Source organism: Halictus rubicundus, unplaced genomic scaffold (genome assembly GCF_050948215.1).
Source record: "Halictus rubicundus isolate RS-2024b unplaced genomic scaffold, iyHalRubi1_principal scaffold0047, whole genome shotgun sequence".
Lineage (NCBI taxonomy): Eukaryota > Metazoa > Arthropoda > Insecta > Hymenoptera > Halictidae > Halictus > Halictus rubicundus.
The window spans coordinates 1,095,058-1,107,478 of NW_027488588.1; the positions used below are offsets into that span (position 1 = coordinate 1,095,058).

The 12,421-nt window shown below is 36.3% G+C and overlaps 1 pseudogene; it reads left to right on the top strand.

Moving 5' to 3' along the window:
* Positions 1–680: 680 nt before the first annotated feature.
* LOC143363443 (NADH-ubiquinone oxidoreductase chain 4 pseudogene) lies at positions 681–1,792 on the top strand (annotated as a pseudogene).
* Positions 1,793–12,421: the final 10,629 nt, after the last annotated feature.

Sequence of the window (12,421 nt, forward strand, 5' to 3'; positions counted from 1 at the left end):
AAACGTTTTGGAATTCCATCGCTGGGAGAAGCAAATGCAAAAATTATTCGAGTAGCCGGTGAATGCAGGTAGGTTCAAAACTGCGTCCTATCATAATCCGTCCTACCTGGGACGTAACAATGGTAATAAAATTTGATTTTGAGTTAGATAAAAAAATACTATGCCACTAGCATGTGACCGACGTGTTGGTCAAAGTGTTAAAGAGAAATAAAATCATAATATATTAGACACACACACACACACGCACGCACGCACGCACGCACGCACGAACGCACGCACGCACGCACGCACGGGGGGGGGGGGGTCCGCACGGTTATGTACTGTTCTGACAGTTTAAATAATGATTGAATATTTATATATATATTAATTATAGGAGTTTGTGAGAGAGTTATTGGAATTTCTTTAATAGTTAGAATTGTCCATAGGTATGGTTCACAAAGAATAAAAATTTTAAATTTAAAATGATAGTAGAAATTTTAATTATTACTTATTTATATTTAATATTATTTAAAAATAAATTTATAAAAATAAGTTTATTAAAAAATTTTATTAGATGTGTATTAATATTTTTAACAGTAAAAATTTTTTTTAAATATAATTTTATTGTAAATTTTTCTATAATAAGTAGATTATTTAGATTAAATAATTATTCATTTATATTAATTATACTAAGTTTATGAATTTTTGGTATTATTTTTTTATTTTTAATAGATAAGAATATTTTATTATGTATAAAAATACATTTAGTTTTATTAATTATTTTAATAATATTTTTTATAAGAATTCAATTATTATTATTTTATTTTATATTTGAAGTAAGATTAATTTTAATTTTTTTTATAATTATTAAATGGGGGTTAGGGGAAAAACGTTTGGAAGCTGCTTATTTTATAATATTTTATACTATATTTTTTTCTTTACCTTTTTTAATTTTTTTATTTTTAATTATAAATGAATTAATATTAGATTTAATAATAATAGTAGAATTAAAAAAAATTAAAATAAGAAGTTATTTTTTTATATTTATAATAGGAACTTTTTTAGTAAAGATTCCTATATATATATTTCATGGGTGGCTATTAAAGGCTCATGTTGAAGCCCCAGTTTATAGATCAATAATTTTAGCTTCAATTTTATTAAAATTAGGAACTTATGGTTTGTTACAAATAGTAATTATATTTTATTATTTATTTATAAATATAAAATTTTATGTAATAATAATTAGTTTATTAGGTAGAGTTATTTTGAGAGGGGTATGTTTACGTCAATTAGATATAAAAATTTTAGTTGCTTATTCATCAGTTGTTCACATAGGAATTCTAATTAGGAGAATGTTAACATTTTTTAAAATTAGAGTAATTGGGAGATATATTATTATAATTGCTCATGGATTATGTTCTTCTGGACTATTTTTTTTAGTAAATATTTGTTATCAAGAAACTAATAGACGTTTAATATTAATTAATAAGGGTTTAATAAATTATATACCTAAAATAAGAATAATATGATTTTTATTATGTTCTTCAAATATATCTGCCCCAGTGTCATTAAATTTAGTGGGAGAAATTATATTATTAGTAGGGTTAATAATATGAATAGAGTATTTAATAATTGTTATAATTTTTTTTTGTTTTTTTAGATTTATTTATTCATTATATTTATTTTGTTATGTCCAACATGGGGAATTAAATTATTATTTAAAATTAAAAGAAGTAAAATAATTAATTATATTGTATTAATTTTACATTGATTACCTTTAAATATTATATTTTTGGATTTAATTTTTTTTTAATTTAAATAGTTTAAGAAAAAAATTTTGAATTGTGATTTCAAAGATGTATAATAACTTTAAATTATTTATGAATTAATAGTTTATGGGGTAATTATATTTTTTTTAGGAATATTTTTTATTTTAATAAGTATATATATATATAATATAATAATAATTTTAGAGTGAACAATTTTTATATTAAGTAGAATAAAATTTAATTATATAATTTATTTAGATTATATAGGTTTAATATATATAGGAGTTGTTTTAATTATTTCTTTTTTTATTATATTTTATAGAATAAATTATATAAATGGGGATATATATATTAATCGATTTAAATATCTATTATTATTATTTATTTTTTCAATATGTTTAATAATTTTAAGTCCAAGGATTTTAAGAATTTTATTAGGATGAGATGGGTTAGGTTTAATTTCTTATTGTTTAGTAATTTATTATCAAAATAAAAATTCTTATAATTCAGGGATATTAACTATTCTTTGTAATCGATTAGGAGATGTTGGGTTATTAATATTAATTAGGATATCATCATTTTTAGGTTCTTGAAATTTAATATTATATAGAATAAGATTAATTATAATAATTTTAATATTAATTTTAATAATTACAAAAAGTGCTCAATTACCTTTTTCGGCTTGATTACCTGCTGCTATAACTGCCCCTACTCCTATTTCTTCTTTAGTTCATTCTTCTACTTTGGTTACTGCTGGTATTTATTTAATAATTCGGTATAATAAATTTATTTTAATTGAAGTGAAAAGATATATTATTATTATTTCTAGTTTAACAATGTTTATGGCTGGGTTAATAGCAAATTATGAATATAATTTAAAAAAAGTAATTGCTCTTTCAACTTTAAGACAATTAGGGTTTATAATAAGAATTTTAGGGCTAGGTATAGTAAATTTAGGATTTTATCATTTATTAATTCATGCTTTTTTTAAATCTTTAATATTTATATGTGTTGGGGGGTATATTCATACATCTTTAGGAAGACAAGATTTACGTAAATTTAAAGGTGTAATAAGAATAACTCCTTTAAAGAGTATTGTATTTATTTTTTCTTTTATGAATTTAAGTGGTTTTCCATTTATTTCTGGATTTTATTCAAAAGATTTAATTTTAGAATTTATAATAGTAAGAAGATTAAATAAATTAATAATTTATATTTTAATGATTTCAACAGTTTTAACAATTAATTATAGAGTTCGAATTATAAAATTATTTTTTGAAATATATTTAGGGATTTATAGGTATCAATATGTAGGAGATGGGAAATTTATAATTTTTTGTAAATTTTTTATAATATTATTAGTAATTTTTTTTGGGTATTTTTATTTAAGGTTAATTAATTATTTCACTTGTATAATTACAGAAAATGATAAATTAGTTTTAATAATAATATATATTCTTAGATGAATAGTAACCTTTAGATTTCATTTTAGATGTAAGAAGTTAATAAATTTTAGTTATTTAAATTTCATCATGAGAATATTTTATTCAATTTTTTTTTATAAAATAATTTATTTAAATTTTTTAAAATTTATATTAACATATGAGAAATTCAATGAGAAATGAATAGATAAAATTTTAGGTGTAAATATAAAAAAAATATTTTATTTACAGAAGGTGTATCCATTGATGAATAGATGATTATACTCAATTCATATAATAAAGTTGATAAAATTTTATAGTGTTATTAATTTTTATTTTATTTATTTATAATTATTTAAATAGCTTAATAAAAAGTTTAATATTGAAAATATTAAGATAATTAAAAATTTTTAAATAAATTTATAAACTTAATAGTTAATTTTGTTGGATTGTTATGTACGTATTAGGGACCCGAAATTACGATACTTGTCTGCAGATGGCACAACCGGTTAATCTATCAATTTCGCGGCATGAGTTCAAACGCCTCAAAGTACTAAGGTACTAAACTCCCGAACGCGGCTTTATCTGGGAAGGGAAAATGGATATAAAATGTTATAAACGTAACTTGGTCGGAAAACTTTACTGTATTTCTAATAATGTTGATGGGTCGACAAAGTGATTTTCGAGATCAAAAACGAGTGTCCCGGGCCTTTGCTCTGTTCCTTTTATCGGACCTCCGGTTCCAGGATGCGTTGATGGTGGGGCGTCGTGAGGTCCAATCAGAAGGGTAGTCTCCTCCCCTAAGTTGCGTGGGCCTGGAATGCGTAAGGCCTCGAAGGAGTGGCCCAAGGGGACGTAATCTGGGGGGTTACTCGCGTGTAGCATGCCACGTGCGTTTCGATTGCCGTTCGATGTCTTCGTAGGTGGCCTCTTGTTCGGGGGTGACTAATTTATGTCTTCCAGGTCCTTGAGGGAGGCTGTAGAGCTGTCTTCTCTCGGGTCTGTTTTTCCTCGTTGTCCTTCGCTTAAGCGGGCCTGGTCCTAGTAGAAGTGGTTCCGCTCCGTTATCGCTTGCAGCTGGCATTCCTTGCGTCTCGCTTTCCCTACTCGAGTGACCTCTTAACTTAACATAACATTTTCTAACTGCGCTTTCTTAAAAATTATCCTTATAGAATACGTGTCTGTTCGAATACGCGCGGTATCATGTCTAGTTATTACCGAGATGGCGCCTGTTTCGATTAGGGCGACGTCACACCTCCCCCCTTAATAAAAAGGATGTTACATGTAGTAACAACTTTTACTTTAATACTAGGTAGAACACCTTATAACTAAGCGGAACAATAATAATTAATAATAATAGATTAATAACAAAATTAACAGTAAACGCAAAAGGAAAAATAATAGCAAAGCGCCAATTGCTACAGTAGTAATAATAATAATAATGATGACAATAAAAAAAATATAGTATAGTATGATTATAGTATAGAAAGGGGGTAGTTATAATAATATTTATTATAGAAAGCAGAGGTACTAAAATGCTTAGTAACATAGACAGATATTTTATTTTGATATATAGAATAATAGAGAAAATAACTACTGTAACATAATCATATTAAAGGTATGCATATATACAAAAACACAAAAAGAAATTAAATGACAATAGTAATAGTGATCTTAATAATGATGTTTATAATTATAAAAGGATGTGGTATGACTAAGTATAAAAATAGGTGTTACTAACGATACAGCTTATTTAGAAGATATATGCATATATTATTATTCGCCTATATTCCGCATTCATGATACATATGCATACATACGTAAGCACCCTTGCTATAATGCTCGACTCGATATTCTACAGGTATATCAAGGATCTGGTTGTGGATCGGGTAGCGGTTCAGGCCTAATATGGGCTAATTTAAGTTTATTGGTATGGACTATCTTCATACGTGATTGGTTGATTGCGATTTCGGCATTGAAATCATCAAATAATCGGGTTATTTTATACGGTCCGTTCCATTGGGGGTCAAACTTGGAAGTTCGAGGTTCGTGAAGCAGGTACACGTGGTCGTCGATCCTAAACTTGTGTGGGTTGACGTTCCGGTCATAAAGTTTTTTACACTTAGCCTTGGCTTTCTTAAGGGTTTGGGCGGCAGATGCTTGTACGGTTGTTATTGTAGAGAAAAGGTCGTCGAAGTATTGAGAAAACGTTCGGGGTGGTTGTACGTCGGCAAATTCTGAAGGGATGCGGGCCTTTTTACCAAAAATAAGTTCATGGGGAGTGAAACCTGTAGACTCGTGAACCGATGTATTGTAGGAAAACATGCCGAATCGTATCCATTTATCCCAATCTCTCTTAGTGCAATAGTGTTTTAAATATTCGATGAAGACGTGGTGAGCGCGTTCGAGCGAACCTAATGATTGGGGATGGTATGCTGTAGATTTAATTTGTTTGATTTTGAAGATGCGGCAAAAGCATTTCATTATTCGGCTCATAAAATTTCTACCTTGATCAGTGTGGATGGTTTTTGGGCATCCGAAACGAGAAATAAATTGTTCTGCAAGTGCAGAAGCAACAGAGACTGCATCCATTTCTCGGAGAGGGATAGCATCTGAATATTTTGTCAGATTATCTTGGAGAGTGAGGAGATATCTGTAACCTGATTCGGTTACTGGTAAAGGTCCAACAATGTCTAACTGTACCTTATCGAATGCCTGTTGAGGGGTGTCTGTAATACGAAGAGGTTGTTTAATCCCTTTCCTTACTAGTTTGAATTTTTGACAACTGGGGCAGGTTTTTACAAGGTCTGCGATATCTTTTCGCATGCCTTTCCAATAGAAGTCTTCACGAACACGGTTATATAACTTAGTAATTCCTTTGTGACCACCCACCACAGACTCGTGGTATTCTTTAAGGATACGACTTTGGTCGTCCTTTGGGGGAAATTTTAGTTCGTTTGAGCATATAGTGATAGTATACCCTTCCGTCGAGAAACCAGCCTTGAATAGTTTTTCTATATCGATCCAAGGAATTTGATCTAAGTCGTTACGATTTTTCGATACACTGCAAGTAAAGAGGCCAAGTCCCTTCATTAAATTTTTTAAACTATGAATGCACAATTCGATGTTTGTAAGGCTGGTAGGTGAATTGGGGGTTTCTTGAGTAATTAAGTGGAAAATATTGGTTCGACCGGATCGGATGGCAATGGCTTCACCTACGTTGGCATCCACGTTGCGCAATTCATGGATGGAGAACCTCCCTTGTTCGAGTAACTCATTACTAGTTGCAGAAGTTAACTCGTAGTTTGCCGAAATGAAATGAACTATGTGATCTTTTCTCAGAGATAGGAAATCTTTACTGTAGGTAAAACATGAATGGGTTAAAGTGTATAATTCGTTAGTGTTGAATCGGGCAGCGATCGGTGGATCTTGGTTGGATATGTTTCGTTCTTCTGAAAAAGGGTTATCGTCGGGTTGGGTAGCGTCAGAGTCAACCGTGTCCCATAAATACCTTCCCTCGATGCGTGCACTGCAGCCTGTCCGTGGAGACGGTACGGGAATTTGCGCGCGTACCGGAACTCCGACATGGCGTACAGGCGAGATTTCCCTCGTTGCGAGTACGGGTTTTATCGTCGCTTCTCGTTGCACTGCAGCTTGTCCTTGGAGACGGTCTGGGAATTTGCGCGCAGAACCGGAACTACCGACATAGCGTGCAGGCGAATTTTCCAGCGTTGCAGGAAGAAGGGTCCACACTTTACTCCCCGGGACACGATCTACTGTCTTGTCTTGTTGAGTAGTCATGCAAATGTTGTTGCAGGATTTCGATGTTATTGTGGATGGTGTTCGGGTGGATACAAGTTGGTTGTTTATCTGGGGTAGATTTCCTATCTCTTCCGCCAACTTCTCGCTAGCAAAGAAGCAGGCGGCAACGGAAGCTTCACATTCGAGACATTGAGATACTTTGCCAGGATCGTCACCCGTTTCGATATCAGCAACCGGTGTTTTGTCCGCGCGGACAAGCATCTTTTCCTGACATCTAGAGTGAGAATCCCTTTGAAGTTCCACTGCCGTTTGTTGCAAAACCTCATCCGGAACGTTACGGGAAAGAGCATCCGCGTTGGAATTTACGCGTCCTGGCTTGTATACGATATTATAATCGTACTCGTTCAATTTGATTCTCCATCGCATTAATTTGGAGGTTGGATCTTTGGTGTTGTGGAGCCAAACTAGAGGTCGATGGTCCGTGACAAGGGTAAATTTATGGCCGTACAGATAGGGGCGGAAATGATTAACAGCGAAAATTATGGCGAGTAATTCCTTTTCGGTAGTAGAATAGTTTGTTTCGGTGTCGTTCAGTGTTCTCGATGCATAGGCAATAGGAAGATCTTTGCCTATATCACCCTGACTGAGGACGGCACCGATGGCATAGTTGGAGGCATCGGTAGTGACTATAAATGATTTGCGAAAATCCGGATATTGCAGGAGGGGTTGCCGGCAGATAGTGTCTCTTAGGTTTTCAAATGCTTCTTGCGCAGCATGGTTCCAGAAGAATGGAGTACTCTTTTTTAGCAATCGAGTCATGGGTTTTGCGAGTCTCGCGAAGTCCTTGATAAACCTGCGATAGTATCCGATTAATCCTAAAAAGGATTTAATTGTTTTCCTATTCGAGGGTACCGGGAACGATTTCACGGCTTTAATTTTACCGGGGTCCGGCTTCACTCCTTCGTTAGTGATCAGATGCCCTAGATAAGCTATTTCTTTGCGAAGAAACATGCACTTTTCCGGTTGAAGTGCCAACCCAGCGTTTTGCAAGCGACCTAGCAGAGTGTTTAGTTTTCTAGAGTGTTCTTCGAGTGAATTAGCATAGACGACAATATCATCCATGTATACGAATAATTCGATACCCTGTAGACCGACGAGGACACGATCCATAAGCCTCTGGAAGGTGGCTGGTGCGTTACAAAGACCAAAGGGCATTCTATTAAACTCGTAATGTCCAAAAGGGGTTGAAAATGCGGTTTTTGATTTAGAAGAGGGGTCCATAGATACCTGATGAAACCCTGAGGCTAAATCGAGCGTGCTAAAATATTTAGCACCTCCTAATTGATCGAGGATATCCGTTATATTAGGGAGTGGGTAAGCGTCGTTGATTGTTTTTTCATTGAGTCTGCGATAGTCGATGACCATTCGCCAACGAGGTTCACCAGACGAATCCGGCTTCTTCGGCACGATCCAAACAGGTGAATTATATGGGGAATCGGAGGGTTCGATGATTTTATTGTTAAGAAGGTCTTGGACTTGGTTCTGAATTTCTGCCTTGTGGATCTGAGGATATCTGTATTGTTTGGTGTGTAGCGGGCTCTCATCGGTGGTAATTATCTTATGTTTTACGGTGGTGGTGGACTCTAATCTATCTCCAGGTAAGTGAAATTGGTATGCGTAAGTAGCAACACTTGATAGAATACTAACTCTTTCTTCCTCGTTCAAATTATCTAATTTAAGAAGGCCAGAAAGCTTTGAAAGTCTCTCGGCAGAGGAGCGTTGGTTGTCTATACCTGGGTTACCGATTCGAGCAGAACGGGCTAATGGGGGTTGAGCCTCGAAATCTTCCAGTTCGACCGGAGGTAGAGTAATATTGACCTGATCATACGTACAATTAGTGGCGAACAATTTTACATGACCCTGATCTTGCGAAACAATTGCTTCTCCTACGTACACTCCCGGTCCGAAATCCATTTTCCTAACGTAACCTTCCCTTAAATTTGGAGTTTTAGTAGGAATTTTAATTAACGTTTTAGTTCGCGGCGGCAAGTCGAACGAAGGGTGGTTACAAAACGGAATTTCTTTATTCCCTAAGATTAGTGAACTTGACAATTTTTCTCGAAAAGCTAGAAGAGCCTGCTGTTTAGTAAGGAATTCCATTCCAATAATTCCGGATTGTTCTATGGGGAAGCTATGGTCTACTACTTGAAATTTTATTTCGACACTCAGCATATTGAGAGTAATTTCTCCATAGGTTCGACGAGTTCCTGTCCCAATGCCTCTCAAATAATACGAAATTTTAGTGTTAACATGAACCTCTGGAGAAATCGCACTTTCTTTAATTAGATTCAATTGTGAACCGGTGTCAATGAGGAAATAACCCTGGTTGTTATGGAAAAAACAATGATCTATAATTATGACGGGGAGTTGGGTTGTTCGCTTTCGACTGAGATCGTAGTTAACCTGGCAGAGTCGGGTCGCGCTTTTATTGCTACACTCTTCGTAGCGCTGTCTCGAAGAGCGAGATTGGAGTTTAAATTACGCCCAGGTGCAATGTATGATGATGGGTGATTATCACTACGTCGTTCCCGATCGCGCTTAGTAAAACAATTAAACTCGTTATGACCTTTCCGTTTACAATAAGTGCACATAAGGGCCTCCCGCCGTTTGAAGCTATTGCAGTTTTCTGACGCGTGACCCGGTTTCCGACAGGTATGGCAGTAAAGGCGTGAACGACGATCATCACCGCCTCGTGTTGCCCGGATTTCGTTTACCCGGACTGTCTCTATTTCTTCGCGAGGACGTCTCGTGTCAAATCTTCGTTCTTGCCCACGTTCGCGACGATCGTATCGCACGATTTTTTCCCGACGAACACGAGCTCTATTCTTTTGATGTTCGTCCTCGTCCATCGCCAAATCAATGGCCGCTTGGAGAATCGCGGGTTTTCCTTGACGAACCTGAGTCTCGATTGTATTACTCAATCCCGTGATGTAACAACTGCAGGCGTTGTCTATGGCCCTAGTCCGTACTCCATATGCGACGTCCGGATCACATTCTTCATCAATCGCGTCAAGTATATCGTCTAATAATTCTTTGACTCGATTCCCGTACTGGAGTGCAGATTCTCCGATTTCTTGATACATATTCGACATACGCGTTTGGAGGGTGTCGAGAGTGTGCCTTGGGGTAAATGCACGTTCCAAAGATTTTAGTAATTCTTCCAGATTATACGTATCTCGTTGTCGTCGGATATGACTTTTCGCGTCCTTAATTACTTTTTTCTCTATTATTTTAACAAGAAATTGCCGTTCGTTCAACTTTACCGCCTTCCAAATATCGCGGCATAATCTCGTAAACTCTTTCACCGGTGTAGACTTCCCATCAAATTCAGGCAAAATTTCTGAGGCTAATTTTAAAGAGATTTGGCATCCGCCGACGGATTCGACATTAGAGACGGCGGAAGCAGAAGATAATTCCTCTATATTCGAATTTTCGTACTGTTCAGACACAATCGATGGGGGTTGATACCCCGGTGGCCGAACAAATGGTTTGTCAATTTCATTTTGCATGATCTCAGGGTCACGCCAAGGGATAAGAGAGAAATCGGAGGAGCTATCAGACCGTGAGGTTCCCTGCGGGCACGCGACAACCCACGAGCTAGTCGATCGACTATCGTTACTCATGTTTACACTAGACAATTATCTATCTTAATCTAAATACCAAACTAATCTAATCCTGACTGGTCACTCGAGATAGAAACAATGAACGTGTGTCTTACACTTGAGCTGCTGATGAGTTGACGATGTCCGCTGCTACTGAATTCCAGAAGGGTAGGTTCGTTTACTAGATGTTGTTCCCTTCTTCAAATGGACGTTGAATGTGCAGCTATCAGGATGGCAGGTGCGCAGCAGGTATCCAGTGATTGCCAGTGATTTCAGGGTTGCTTTAGGCTAGCTTGCGTGGCCGCTGATAATCACCTCTTCCGGTATTCACCCGTCGCTCCCTGGGGAAACCACGCCAAAACCCAGGAGGGAAGAGTGGCACGAAAACTCAGTTTGTAATTCACAGTTCAATGTTCACCTGCACTCTTTTATTGTCCTTATTTAATTAGAATACACTGTTAGTTCAGTTCGAATTCTAAGTCACAAATGTGTTCTTTTGAAAAAGCGCGCACGAAAGTTGGCGTATCCCACCGCTGTCACCACTGTTATGTACGTATTAGGGACCCGAAATTACGATACTTGTCTGCAGATGGCACAACCGGTTAATCTATCAATTTCGCGGCATGAGTTCAAACGCCTCAAAGTACTAAGGTACTAAACTCCCGAACGCGGCTTTATCTGGGAAGGGAAAATGGATATAAAATGTTATAAACGTAACTTGGTCGGAAAACTTTACTGTATTTCTAATAATGTTGATGGGTCGACAAAGTGATTTTCGAGATCAAAAACGAGTGTCCCGGGCCTTTGCTCTGTTCCTTTTATCGGACCTCCGGTTCCAGGATGCGTTGATGGTGGGGCGTCGTGAGGTCCAATCAGAAGGGTAGTCTCCTCCCCTAAGTTGCGTGGGCCTGGAATGCGTAAGGCCTCGAAGGAGTGGCCCAAGGGGACGTAATCTGGGGGGTTACTCGCGTGTAGCATGCCACGTGCGTTTCGATTGCCGTTCGATGTCTTCGTAGGTGGCCTCTTGTTCGGGGGTGACTAATTTATGTCTTCCAGGTCCTTGAGGGAGGCTGTAGAGCTGTCTTCTCTCGGGTCTGTTTTTCCTCGTTGTCCTTCGCTTAAGCGGGCCTGGTCCTAGTAGAAGTGGTTCCGCTCCGTTATCGCTTGCAGCTGGCATTCCTTGCGTCTCGCTTTCCCTACTCGAGTGACCTCTTAACTTAACATAACATTTTCTAACTGCGCTTTCTTAAAAATTATCCTTATAGAATACGTGTCTGTTCGAATACGCGCGGTATCATGTCTAGTTATTACCGAGATGGCGCCTGTTTCGATTAGGGCGACGTCACAGGATATTGAAATAAACAGTAGGGATGTAGAAATCCTATAGGTTGGCAACGCGCGAGCCGAACTGGGGATTCGCGTGCGAGCGTGCGTGCGACGTATGCGCCCTCTCTCTCTGTGGGACCTTGTAACGACTAACACGTGCGAGTTCTGTAAGCATTTTATTTAATAGGTTATGGGCCCAGGCCACGTGCTAAAGTAAAAGTAAGGTCCAAATTAAAGTAAAGTTAAAGTAAAGTTAAAGTGAAGTAAAGGATAGGTGAAAGTAGAAATAAAGTTAAAGATAAAGCAAATTAAAAAAAAAAAAAAATAAAGAAAAGCTAAAAGTGAAGGAAAATGTCGTGCACAAAATTAACCATGGCTAAGTTAAGCAATAGCAACTATCAGATATGGAAATGTAAGGTTGAACTTTTATTAATAAAAGAAGATTTGTGGCATACGGTGAAGGCAGAGAGACCAGAATCAGCGGATGAAAAATGGATAAAAG